The 14,421-nt window shown below is 44.8% G+C and overlaps 1 protein-coding gene across 1 annotated transcript in view; it reads left to right on the forward strand.

Annotated features, from left to right (window-relative positions):
- Window positions 1-14,421, forward strand: part of Kif1bp (KIF1 binding protein) — a gene marked incomplete at its 5' end in the record, with an annotated part of 88,454 nt that overhangs the window by 34,500 nt on the left and 39,533 nt on the right. The gene's annotated exons all lie outside the window — the stretch shown is intronic.

A 14,421-nucleotide genomic window follows, 5' to 3' on the forward strand; every position in this document is an offset into this window, starting at 1 on the left:
TTATATTTGAAAAAACTGCCTCTAGTTATTCTTTGTATAGTATTTACTTTCCTAAATTCCCAAAGAAATATTTCCCTTTTGAAAATACTAAAAACTAAGTTATATTGTTGTAAAGTGATGTAAAATAGTTTGTCTCAGTTACAGGGGGAAAAGATCCTTGGAAATATAATAAAACTGACTTGTGTCAACTATTAAAAATTCCGATTTTTTCTTTTACTTCGTTGTATAACTTGAGTTTTATTTTTTGAATAAGACTATTTCTTCAGTAACATGACACACTTAGAAGACATTAAAATACCATTCACTGAATAAATTCTTACTGAGCTAGTACTGTGTGCCAGAAATTCTCACTGGCTGCAGCTTCTCATCAGAGGATCCTGCTATATTTATAAACTTTAAGCACGATTGAAAAATGATATTATGTCATAAGCATTGTTAATTTAGTTTTAAACAAATGCAGGATCAAGATGTTATCTCGCATGAACATAAGATCTGTGCTTGGCAAGCGCAGGGTCCTGAGTTCAATCTCCGGTACCGGAAAAAAAACCCAAACATACAGTTTACATGAGCTGGGAAGTTCAGTGTGGAGAATCAGCTCTGCACCGGTTTGCCTATTTTTTTCTTTCTTTCTTTTTTTGGTACCAGGAATTGAACTCAGGATCTTGTACTTACCAGGCAGTCTCATGCCACTGAGCTAAATCCCCAGCCCGCCTATTTGTTTCTGAATACCTAGGACTAGGTGGCCTAGTAGTCACCTAGTAGCCACATTTATATGTATGTTCACACACACACAACATACACTTTTGTGTGTATGTATACATTAATCACTTTGTTTTCCCCTTGAGTTCAGTTTGGCAAGAAAAACCTCTGTAACAGCAGTGTGTGATTTACTCAATATTTAATATTAAAGTTCTCTGGTGGTGAAGCACTGGTCTCATTTTTTTAAAATTTTCATTTATTTTTTATTAACTAGGAACCAAACTCAGGACCATTTTCCAGGCAGCCGCCGTGCTGAGCGATTCCCTGGCCCCTGGTCTCACTTTTTTTTGAGCCAGGGTTTCTCTATGCATTTCAAGCTGGCCTTGAACTGTCTTTCTAGCTCAGGTTGGCTTTGAACTCAAGGTGAACAGTAGCCGCCTGAGTGCTGGGATCACAGGTGTGCGCCACCATGTCTGGCTGGTTTTGCATTTCTAAGCATGGAGTACACAGAGATGAACAGGAAAACACGTCCTGCTCCAGTGGGGCAAGTAAAGAAGATGACATCATAAGCGCTGTTAAGCAAGGAAAACCAAATGATACAGTGACCATGGGAAGGGCTCTGTTCCCGCTCTGGTGACCTTGGAGAAGGTGGAAGGTGGCAGGGAATTGACCCCAAGGGGAGGAAAACAGCTGTGGCATGGTGGCTGGAGCCTGCTGTGGAGAGTGGGTGGGAACAAGCCCGGGGAGGAGCACCAGGCAATAGGCGCGTGGTGGAGCCGACCTGCAGGGGCTTCGAGCCTGGCCTTTGTCCTGAGTGCAGTGGGACTTTGGACAGATGATAATGTGATCTGCTTAGAATGTTTAGGAAACTCCTCTGGGTATGGGGGAGGATAGGTTGAAGGGGGACAGACCCAGCAGGGAGACAAGGTAGGTTTTATTAAGATGAGTCCAGTTGAGAGGCAGGACCATAGAGCGCTGAAGGGTTTGATACAGGCGTGAGGGAGTTCAGGAGCAGTGTGGAGTTAGAGTGTGCAGGCACACATTTTTATGGGGGACATGGAGCTGGAATCAAGAATTCTGTTTAGGTCACTCTGAGGTTAGGATGTCAAGCTTGAGGTGCGATGACTGCTATTCCATAAAATTATTTCAGCAGACTGAGGAAGATCAAGTGGCAGAGGGGAAGGAGCTTTACTGAGAATAAAGAATAGTGGGGCCGGGGAGATGGCTCAGTAGGATAAGCGCTTGACTGGCAAACGCAAGGATCTGAGTTCAATCCCCAGTTCCGCCAAAAAAAAAAAAAAAGAATAAAGAATAGTGATATCACTGCAGCATAGCTAACGTCATCTCTGCGACTGTCTTGTCTTTTGAGGCAGGGTCTCACTATGTAGTTCAGGTTGGCCTTGAACTCACTTTGTAGCCGAGGCTGGTCTCGAACTTGCAGTGATCCTCCTGCCTCAGCGTCCCAAATACTGGGATAACAGGTGTGCACCACCACCACGCCTGGCTACCTTTCTTGATGTAGCCATTTTTCTCCCAACATTATGCAACTACATAATCTCGTTTGTATATTTATTCACCTTCTTTCTTCTTCTCTGCTTCCCTCCCCATCCTCCTGTCTCAGGCTTCCCAGATGGCTGGAGTCATAAGCATGTGCCACTATGCTTGGCTTCACTTTTTTTCTTTATTTATTTGCGAAGCTCTTTCTGTGTGGTAAGATTTGAGAGTGCTAACTCTAGGGCCTACTGTCATAAATCTTAGGCCTCTTTCTGTTGAACTTGATTTCAGAGGGGATAATTTAAGTATAATAGACAGTGGCCCTTCACCGAGTCTTTGTCCCAGTGGCCATCGACATGCTCTGCTATTTGTCATTTAGTGTCTACAGTGACCATACTTTTTTTTTTAATGTACTTGGTATGTGGTCTCACCATGCAGCTCAGACTCTGATTCTCCTGTTTTGAGCCTCCCCGGTGCTGGGATTATAGGTGTGTGCCACCACGCCCAATCTCGGCGGCTGGCTCAGCGCTCCTGGGGGTGGGGCTGGTGTGGCCCATGGTGCAGGAGATTACCTGATCCCTGTGCTTGCCTAAGCAGGCACTTAGTCCACTAAGCTATCTCGCTGGCCCAGTGACCATACTTTTAAGACTGTACCTGTGTTAGGGCTGGTGATGTAGCTTAGTAGACTAAGCACTTGCTTAGGTAAGTGCAAGGGCCAGGGTTTGATGCCTGGCACTGCATGCCGCGCCAGCCCTGCCCCTGGGTGTGCTGAGCCAGCAATGGAGTCTGAGCGTGGTGACACACGCCTGTAATCCCAGCACTAGGGAGGAAGAAATCAAGAGGAGGATCACTACGAGTCCGAGTTGCATAGTGGGACCCTGCACACACACACAAAAAGACTTTATCTGTGTTTATCAGTAGAAAATCTTGCTGCCTGTTTGTAGCCCTGGCCTCTCTGTTCATATATTCTGGCCCTTAAACACTACTCCCGCATCTACTTTCTGAGCTTGAGAGTTCAGAACGCTTCTCTGAGTACTTCTCAGACTTTTTGTTTTCAGGGCCCCTTTGCACTTAACATTACAGAGGACCAAAGAGTTTTTCTTAATGAAATGAGGGTTATATCTTCCTATTTGTACCTAATTTGAAGTTGAGATATTTTACCTGGGCAAAGCGGCACACACCTGTAATCCCAGCACTCAGGAGGCTGAGGCAGGAGGATTGTGACTAGCTCGAGGCCAGCCTGGGCTACATAGTTCAAGAGCAGGCTGACAGTGAGACCTTGAGAAATTTTAACAGTTTATCTAAAAATGACACACCCATTGCATTTGAACATAACCTTTTGTGAAAATATCTATGGCATGGTTTGTTTTTGGAGGGTTGATTGTGACAGGTTCTCACTATATAGCTCAGGCTGGCCTCAAACTCAAATGATTCTCCTGCCTCAGCCTCCTGAGTTCCAGGTGTGCATTACCATGCCTGGCTCCAGCTTCCCCCTGCCCCCCAAATAATTTTAACATCTGGATTTATAGGAAACAGTTTGATTTTTTTGTGTGTGTGTGGAACTGGGGATTGAACTCAGGCCCTTGAGCTTGCTAGGCAAGTGCTTGTTCTCCTGAGCCATCTCCCCAGCCCCAACAGTTTGATTCTTTTTTTTTTTTTTTAAAGATTATTTATTTATTTATTTATTTTGTGTGTGTGTGTGTGGCCAGCTCAGCCCACCAGGGGGCGGGGCTGGCTGGCATGTGGTGCTGGGGATTGAACAGTGGTCTCTGTGTTTTGCTTAGCTCAGCTTGTTCTAAGTAGGTGCCTTAGACCACTGAGCCATCTCACCAGCCCCAGTTTGATTCTTATATCTCCTACAACGTTAGAAAACTCCACTGCACATTAGTAAGTGAAGTAAAGAAAAGATTGTCCCATACTGAATTACTTGGCTGCAGCTCCTCCCACTGCTGCTTGAGGTTCTCTGGAACAGAGCTTGAGAACCGCTGCAGCCCCTATTCTGTGGGGCAAGCCCCAGAGCTGTGATGTCCAGGGCTGTCGAGGAAACTCCGGAGGTGGTGGGCAGTGGTCTCAGTTTCACGTGGAAAGAGCAGCTCAGTCCTTGTTCTGATGCACACACACTGGTTTGGGGTGAGCCTGCACTCGTGGCAGTGTCGCGTTTGCATTGTTATTCTGCTGCAGATGTCGGAGTTCTTGGCAGTGCTGGACACTTGGGCAGTTGTGTCTGCTGGAGCTACTGTATGTGTTTGTTGTATTGTTTTCATCTCTATCACTGTGGGAATTGCCGCCAGGTGACAGGGCTCTCTGTCACTTAGATAGTTGGTTCAGGAATTCTGTCCTAATTTGCAAATCGCACAGGAAACACTTAATTCCCAAACCCTTAGAAGTGCTGGCAGCACTGCAGAGTTTGGCCAGAGGTACTGACTTGCCAGAGCCAGAAAATGACCTTCTGTTCTCTTTCCCTTGAGTTAATAAAAATGCTACTTTGACCCAAAAAACCTTTGCAATTTCTTTTTTCTTTTTTTTTTCCTCCATTCTTTATTCCCCTTGTACTAAAGACTGACCCAGGGTCTTTGCACTGAGGGGTCCTCCGCTAACCCCTGGGGTCTCATTAAGTTGCCCAGGCTAGGCTCAAACTTTCCATCCTCCTACCCCAGTCTCCCTGAGCACTGGGATTGCAGGCTTGTGCCACCACCATGCCTGACTTCAGTTCCTTTCTTTTTTTTTTTTTGGCAGAACCAGGGATTGAACTCAGGCCCTTGTGCTTACCAAGCAAGTACTTATTCTACTGAGCCATCTCCCTGGCCCCTTCAGTTCCCTTAATCTTGGTAGAGTTAGATAACTAATGAGCTAAAGGCAGCATTTGTTTACTTTCTGTACTTATTTATCCAACAGTTTAAACAATGTACATTGAATACCTGTTAGCAGGAGATTGCACATTACCTGTCCATCCTACAGCGGTCTGAGAAAAACATTAAAACTTTCTGTATGGATCTGAAAGCCTTCCTGTGGCATAGGTTATATCAGGGAAATCATTGAGAATGGATTTGGGGCCGGGATGTAGCCTAGTGGTAGCGTGTGGGTGTAACATGCACAAGGCCATGTGTTCAGTCCCCAGCACAAAGAGAAAGACATAAAAGACAAAGTTCATCTCTGGGTCTCAAACTAGTCTGAGCCCATGCTATCAATTATTAGATAATGGGGTTTCTTTTTCTCATATTTATTTATTTATTTATTTTTTGTCTTTTTTACACAATGTCTCACTATGCAGTTCAGGCTGGCTTTGAACTTGCTTAGTAGCCCAGGCTGGCCTCAAACTCATAGCGATCTTCCTGCCTCAGCCTCCCAAGTTCTAGGCTTATACACCTGGCTTTTATTTTCATTTATATTTTTGACTAAGAAATAGATACGTTCACATTTCAAATGCCATTTGTAGAGGTTGGCAGCCTCTTTCTGTAAAGGGGCGGATGGTAAGTATTCCAGACTTTGCAAACAGTACATTCTGTCAAAACCATTCAAAGCTGCTATTGAGAGCGGCTTGTGTAAGTGAACTCATGGCTGTGTTTTAATGAACTTTACTCACAAAAGCAGATGGGCCCTTGTTTCCAGCTCCTACTTTTGCTGATTTGCTGTTGAGCCTCTGTGTAAGCTGATGTCACTGAACCCTGTGCTGGCTTGTCTACCCAGAGTGCTCTTTTAAGTATGTGCATCGTCACAGGCCATTTTCTCAAAACTGCTATGACATTGGGACTGCTATGCTTTGTCATAGAATGTGACCCTGAGCAAGCATTGCTCAAGGTCATGTAGTAAGTGGCAGGGTTTTATTAGAACCAAGTTCAATATGAGCTTTTTCTTTTTTCACATTAGAAGTTCTATTAAAAGTATGGGTAGCAGAAGTGACCATTGTGAGGAAACAGTGTCAGAATCAGAAGACAGGGCTGAAGCTGGCAATCAGTTACTGAAGATCTCAGGTGTCGTCTTTGGGGAGTGAAGTAGGTGTCTGAGCGCTGGGTTTCCAGATCTGCCACTCTGCCTTCTGCCCACTCTGCCTTTCACCATCTTCCACTAGCGGTAGCAGGCAGCAGCCAATGAGAATCCTTTTAAAAATTAGCAAAGTTTAGGTTCTGTCGGCTTAGTCTAAATGGACTTAAGGGGCAGTAGCATCTTAAGTGAAACTACTGGGAAGTCAACACAATACAAACAGTTGTGAAGAAGGCTTAAGTCTAAAACCACACATTGGCCGGGGAGATGGCTCAGTAGGATAAGTGCTTGACTGGCAAACGCAAGGATCTGAGTTCAATCCCTGGTTCTGCCAAAAATTAAATAAATAAATAAATAAATAAATAAAATAAAACCACACATTGGCCAAATGTAATTATAGTGGTACTTCGGTTGACAAATTTAATTCTTTCCATGATTCTGCTCACAAACCAAATTGGATCAGAACTGAATCACATTTCCCCATAAGGTCAACATGGAGCTAACATTGTTCAGCTCTGTTTGTGACCAGAATTGTAGAAAGAATTAGATTCGTGAACTAGGGTACCACTGTATAGCTATACATAGATTTTATTTTTTGGTACCCAGAATCAAACTCAGGACCTGGTAGGCAGTTGTGCCACTGAGTTATATCCCCAGCCCTATATACATTTTTTTTTAATTTCATTTTTATTTTAGTGTTTCCAACCTTTGTACAGCCACCTTCAGCACAGTCGATTTTTGTATTATCACAATTACTAATCACAAGTTAACTATGTTAGAGTAATAATAATATTGTAAATGGCTCAGTGCATATAGAGAGATGCATCTGTATTGTAAACAGCAGTATATACATAGACCTATTTTTATTTTTATTTTTTTTGTGTATCTAGTAAAGCCATTATGTTAATTCCTCACTTATAATCCTTAATTTTACCCATACTAGACATCTTTACATTGGTGATCAAAGCCAGCACCTTGCACGTGCTAAACACATTTCTACTCTTGCATGACACCCCAGCCCTATTATTAGATTTTTTATTTTTATTTTTATTTTATTTTTTTGAGATAGGGTTCCACTGTGAAGTTCAGGCTGTCCTTGAAGTCACTTTACAGCCCAAGCTGGCCTCGAACTCACAGCAATCTTCCTGCCTCAGCCTCCCAAGTGCTGGGACTACAGCCATGCACTACCACACCTGACCACTAGACTTTGACTTTTTAAAAAAAATTTATTTATTTTATTTATGTGTGTGTGTGTGTGTGTGTGTGTGTGGCCAGCTCAGCCCACCAGGGGGCGGGGCTGGCTGGCATGTGGTGCTGGGGATTGAACCGCGGTCCCTGTGCTTTGCCAAGCTTGTTCTAAGTAGGTGCTTTAGACCACTGAGCCATCTCACCAGCCCTAGACTTTGACTTTTGAAAGCCTTGGATTGGGGAAAAAACAATTTCAGAAAGCAACCAGGAGCTCTGCATCAGAAGTGCTGTAGAGATCGCAGTTCACAGGGTCCCCCCTTCGAGCACTGTCGCCCAGTCGGGCTCTTCAAGCCAGTAACCTTTGTCTCAGGAAGGTCATGACACACTATTAATGTTTCTTATCTACAGGAAATGGCGAGGCAGCCTCGTACAGGCCCTGTGTGAAAATGGGGTTTAAAAATTAACTTTAGAAGCAAACCTGAGAACATGCAGGATGATGGTGAGCTGCCGAATGTGACAAGAGCCACCGCAGCCAGGCCGGCACTCAGGGCAGAGCTCTCCCCACTTCCTTCCGAGCTATCATGCTGCTTTTTCTCCACTGGTTATCTACATCACTCTGCCTTTCCTGTTGCCACTGTAGTCAGGTTTTGCTATCAGAGGACTCATCGCTAGCCCCAAGCTTGTGTGGATGATTCTCGCATTCTTCACGTCCTCCCAAAAGCTGTTGCTTGGCCAAAGGGGTGTGCGGTGCACGCTTGGAATCTCAGCACCTGGGAGGCTGATGCAGGAGGATCTCTGAGTTCAAGGTCAGTCTGAACTATATAGTCCCTAACTAGAAAAAATAGTTCTATTGCTTGAACACTATTAAAAAAAGTACAATTATGTAAAAATAAATAAATAACAAAACCAAATAATCTCCAGTTGCTTAACTGATTGTGCCAAACTCTTGGGAACTTAATGCCTTAATTAGACCCCAGACTTCAGGGGCTCTGCTTCTGAATAGGGAGTCCTTCATTTGTTTTGTTTTCCAGTATGTGTAGTCCATAAAAATTTAATTGTTTCGGGGTCAGGGAGATGGCTCAGTAGAATAAGTGCTTCCCTGGCAAGCGCAAGGGTCTGAGTTCAATCCCCGGTTCTGCAAAAAAAAAAATAATTAATTAATTGTTTCTTTTCAGGAGAAATGGATTCCCAAGTTTATTTGGGAAAAGCAGTTTTAAGTTTCATTCATTGAGGATGAGCCCCTGTGTCCCGGCTTGTAAAACATTAGGCTTTTCCACCGGCCTGCCTTGTATCTTCTTAACTCAGAAACAACCTGTTTTATCTCACGAACTCAACAGGACGTGCGTACCAAATATAAGGGTGCGTTCAAATCATCTGGCTTGAATTGTGGCCACACGCCCTCCAGGCGGCTTCCTGAGTCATCCCTGGGTGCGTGGAGGAAGGCAGACGCCTCTAGGTCAGCGGAGGAGATGGCAAAGGCCTGTGCAGCTGCTGCCCAGCAGAAATGGCCTCAGCCGGAGCCCCAAAAGCTGCTGTTCACGTGGTCAGCAGTGTTCTGGGGTCAGCAGCAGGAATTTATTGATAACATTATTATTATTTTTCTTCTATGATTCTTTAATTATTCAAGGAGACATTGCTTAATTTTCATGTTCACATAATTTCTGTTGATGAAATTATTTAACTACAGGGGTTGACTACTGAGCAGTAGGAATAATTACACTTAAAACTTTTCTTTTTTAAATTTTATGTATTTGGTACAGGGACTCACTACGCACCTCAGACTCGTGGTGATCCTGTTTCAGCCTTTCCAGTGCTGAGATTATAGTCAAGAACTACCACGCCCAGTCTGGCATGGCATGTGGTACCAGGGATTGAACCCCGGTCCTTGAGCTTGCCTAAGCAGATACTTAGACCACTGAGCTATCTCTGTGGCCCTAAAACTTTATTATTTTTTTTTTCAGGTACCAGGGATTGAATTCAGGACCTTGTGTGTTCCAGGCAGGAAGGAGCATATACTGCTGAGCTATTTCCCCGGCCCCTGGAATAGTCACACTTAATATTATATTTTTATTTTTTATTTTGAGGTATCAGGAATTGAACTCAGGACCTAATGCTTGCCAAGCATATATGAAAGGCATTGTTTCTTTTTTTTTTTTTAAGGCATTGTTTCTTAGTGTTAAGTTCTAGGACTGTCAGAATCAGATACTTCTTGGTGTAGAAAAATCCTTTCACAAAATTCAACATCTTTTCCAAAATCAAGAAAGAAAAAAAAAGGGGGGGGCCTTGGGAGATAGCTAGGGCCCAAGGAGATAGCTCAGTAGAATAAGTGCTTGCCTAGCAAGCATAGGGTCCTGAGTTCAATCTCCAGTGCTGAAAAAAAATCTGATACAAGCCATTTTTTATTTATTTATTTTTTTTGGAGGAACCGGGGATTGAACTCAGACCCTTGCGCTTGCCAGGGAAGCACTTATTCTACTGAGCCATCTCCCCAGCCGAAAAGCCATTTTTTATAAACCTGCTGTTAATATCATAGTAAGTGAGGGAATTTCCTTCTAAAATCAGAAACATGGCAAGAATGTCCACTATCGCCATTCCTGTTCAATACAGTACTCAAAACATTAGCCAGGCCAATTAGGCAGGGAAGAGGAATAAATGAGGTCAAATTATCATTATTTGTAGAAGACATGATTCTCTACATAGACACCCTCCAAAATCCACAAAGACAGAATAACCCAATTCAGTAGTGAAGCAGATTACAAAATCAGCACAGAAAAATCAATAGCCTTCCTTCACAATACTGAACCCACCGAGAAAGAAGTTAGGGAAAAAATATCATTCACAGTATTGGGGCTGGGGAGATGGCTCAGTGGAATAAGCACTTCCCTGGCAAGGGCCTGAGTTCAATCCCTGGTTCTGCAAAAAAAACCCAAAAAACAAAAAAAAAACCCCATAGTATTACCAACAAACATACTTAGGACTGTAAGGAAATAAAAGACCTCTACAGCAAGTAGTACAGTACTCTAAAAAAGGAGACAGAGGAGGACATCAGAAAATGGAAAGACATCCCTGTTGCTGGGTAGGCAGAACTGATACTGTCAAAATGGCCATACCTCTGAAATTCATAGCCTGATTTAGCATAATCCTAATCAAATTATCACAGAACTGAACAAAGCAATCCTAAAATTCCTATGGAAACTGAAGAGACCAAGAACAGCGGAAGCAATCAATCCTGGGCAAGCAGAGCAAAGCAGGGGGCATCTCAGTCCCAGACTGGAAGTGATACTAAAAAGAAATTGTAATACAGCAGCCTGGCGCTGGCACGGAGACCGACCCAGGCTCAGCGGAGTGGAGGAGAGTGTGTAGAGACAACCCTGACACAGCAGGCCATCCGACCTTTGATAAAGGGGCCAAAAACCTATAGTGGAAGAAAGACGGCCTTTTTTAAAAAAAAAAAAAAAAAAAAAAAAAAAAATTATTTATTTATTTATTTTGTGTGTGTGTGGCCAGCTCAGCCCACCAAGGGGAAGGGCTGGCTGGCATGTGGTGCTGGGGGACTGAACCGCGGTCCCCGTGCTTTGCCAAGCCTGCTCCAAGTAGGTGCTTCAGACCATTGAGCCATCTCACCAGCCCCCAAAACGGGCTTTTTAATGAATGGTGCTGGGAAAACCACTCTGGAGGTAAGAGAAGTGAGCACGCAGGAGCAGCTTTTACAGAGGCCAGGCTCCATCACCAAGCCGCTGTGCTGCGCCTTGGCTCCCAAGGGGACCCAGAAGCAGCTCTCCCTTCCTTGGCCTCACTGCTGGGCTGAGGCAGGGTGACCACAGCACTGGGACGGCAGCCAAGGGGGCTCCCGGATGAAAGGAGACTCCCAGTGCTCCTGAAGAGTTCTAGGCTACCCTCAGGGGAGCTGGAGGGGAGAAGTTGCTTGGCAAGGAGCAGAGGAAGTGAGCACAGCTCTTGGGGATTGCCATGGCAATGCCGGTGGCGTCCCCACACGTGTGTGGCAGTCACTACTAGCTGCAGGGTGCAGCCAGGACCATCTCTTGGGAACCTGGTGGGCGTGGCACAGAGTCACTCCTCTGGGGTCCCCCCTACTTGTACACCTAGAGGCGACATCAGGGCAATGTCTGATCATGATGAATGGGCATGTCTGCTTCCAGAGAAGCAGACCTTTTACAGTACCAATGAGCAGCTCCTTCCTGGGCAATCCCCTAGTCTGCAGGATGAAGGTGCAGGTTGGCACCCAGGACCTGCCATCCCTGCCCAGTTCAGTGACCAGGTGGCGGCAAGAGAAGGACAGCAGCAGTCAGTAGGCATGCGCACAGGTGGGGTGGACTCATCCCTGACGCAGGCTGCACACAGCCTTGGGGGTCCAGCAAGCGGCTCCTCCCGTCAGTCCTGCCCCTGGTCTTGAGATTCCCCTCCAACCTTTTCTTGTGTCTCCCTTAAGGGAGTTTCCAGTCCCTCACTTAGTGAGAAGCCTTTGGAGTCTGTCTGGGCTTTCTGTTTTGGTCTTGTGTTTGGGCAGTTGGAGACCATGCCTTTGACCTGCACAGGCAGGTGGACAGTGACTTGGACCTTAAGGCATTACCTTAGCATTGAGCTCTTCTAATCTGTGGCTCAGCTTTGGAATCTGTTGAACATCTCTCTCTCATGTACACAATTGCATTTATTTCCTTTCTTTAAAAAAAGTTATTTTATTGTAAGTAATATTTTCTTAGCAATTTGAGAAATACCTTTATTTTGTTTTTCCTCCCTGATCCCCATTTCTTTGACACTTAGGATTGAACCCAGGGTCTTTGTGCTAAGCTACATCCCCAGAATTTTTAAAAAATTATTTTGATTTTTATTTTTGCTTTGCTGTGGAGACAGGATCTCTCATTCAAGCACTTGAATTGCCCAGACAGAACTCTACCTGTGATCTTTCTGTCTCACTCTTCCAGTGTGCTGGGATTGCAGGCATGTGCTGCCACACTCAGCTAGAAATACCCTTTTAAAAAAGAAAGCTTCTGGGCATGGTGGCACATGCCTATAATCTCAGCACTCAAGAGGCTGAGGCAGGAAGATCCTCATGAATTTGAGGCCACCTTGGGCTACCTACTGAATGTAAGGGCAGTCTGAACTACAAAGATCCTGTCTCAAAACAAAACAACGCAACACAACACACACACACACACACACACACACACACACACAGCTTTTATTTATTTATTCTGTATTTAGGACAGGGCCTGCAGGGTCTGCAGGGTCATACTATGTAGATTAGACTTATAGTGATCCTCCTGTTTTCAGTCTCCCAAGTGCTGGGATTACAGGCACACACCACCACATCCAGTCTTAATTGCTGTCTCAGCATGCCCAGAGGCAGGGCCAGCATGGCACGTGGGGAATCGAACCCTGGCTGCTGTGCTCTGCCTAAGCAAGTGCTTTAGTCCACTGAGCTATCAGGCCAGCCCATGCACAGCTTTTAAAGTAAGCTGCTAGGGCCAGGGAAATAGTTCAGTAGAATAAGCGCTTGCCTGGCAAGCGCAAGGTCTGGAGTTTAATCCCCGGTACTGCAAAAATAAACAAATAAATACAAAATTAAGCTGCTTCCTAATCTGCACGATGGATACAACTTACTTACTCAGGTATCTTGGATGATGAATATTCAGTTTATTTTCAGTTTGCATCTGATTTAAAACTAATAAGCACACTTGTGAGTGTCATGCACACTGCCCATTGTGCTGGACAGAGCAGCCCACAGGCCCTTGTAGTGCTTCCATAAAACCTTTTTTTTTCGGCGATACCCGGGATGGAACTCAGGACGGAACTTGTGCTTGCCAGGCAGGCACTTATTCTACTGCGCTGTCTCCCCGGCCCTGGACATTTTTAATGCCTGTGTAATTTTAACAAAGCCATCCATTTTGGTTTGGCCTATTTGATTTTGTGGTGCTGGGGATAAAACCTGTGGTTTTGTGCATGCTAGGCAAGCACTGGGCCTCTGAACTACATCCCCAGGCCCCTTTTCTCTATTTTAATGTTATTTATTTAATTTTTGTTCTGTTTGAGATAAAGTCTCTCTAGATATCTCAGGTTGGCCTTAACTCACTTTGTACCTCAGGCTGCCCTTGAACTTGAAGTGATCTTCCTGCCTCAGCCTCCTGAGTGACAGAATGACAGGCATAACCCCTGACACCTCCCGGGACCCACAGCTGGCTTTCTGGTATTAATTTTTAGTTCAGGGATTTGCGGGGCAGTGTCAATGGCTGGAACTTGTTTAGTAGTGATCTAGGAACCAATGTAGACTCCAAAATTTAGTTCTTTCTTTTTTTATTTAATTTTTGGTGGTACCAGGGATTGAACTCAGTGCCAGGCAAGCACTTATTCCACTGAGCTATATCCGCGATCCTGCCCCCAGCAAACATTAGTTCTTAGGGACAGAATTTCCTTTCACATGTGCGCTTACTATAAACTGTGCTTTCTTGAATTCAACTTTGTCATACAACGGGAACTGCTGTGTGACAACTGTTATTGAACTGCTGAGAGTCTGTCGTGTGCCTTCTTGGATGCCTGCATCTGATGGCCGGTTCCCTCTTTAAATTGTCAAAACACTGAGTCCTTGCGGCAGGCGCTGCCAGGACACAATCTAGGCTCAGGTCAGTGGGTGCAGCAGCAGCACCGCCCTCATGATGGCGCTCAAGAGCCTAATGGATTTGAACGAGACGAAGACGGAACCGGAGCCGGGCGCGGGCAGTACACGCGGTTCCCCTGAGAGCCGAAGATGGCAGTGAACATATACTCAACGTCAGTCACCAGTGATAATCTAAATCGACATGACATGCTGGCCTGGATCAATGAGTCTCTGCAGTTGAATCTGACAAAGATTGAACAGTTGTGCTCAGAGTTCTAATATGGGATTAATAATGTCCCCTAAGTTATTGAGGTCTGATTGGATCTGCAGTCTCCCAAAGAAGGGCTGGTTATTGCCAGTTTATGGACATGCTCTTCCCTGGCTCCACTGCCTTGAAGAAAGTGAAATTCCAAGCTAAGCTAGAACATGAATATATCCAGAACTTC

This window comes from Octodon degus, unplaced genomic scaffold, assembly GCF_000260255.1.
Source record: "Octodon degus isolate 3935 unplaced genomic scaffold, OctDeg1.0 scaffold00005, whole genome shotgun sequence".
NCBI lineage: Eukaryota > Metazoa > Chordata > Mammalia > Rodentia > Octodontidae > Octodon > Octodon degus.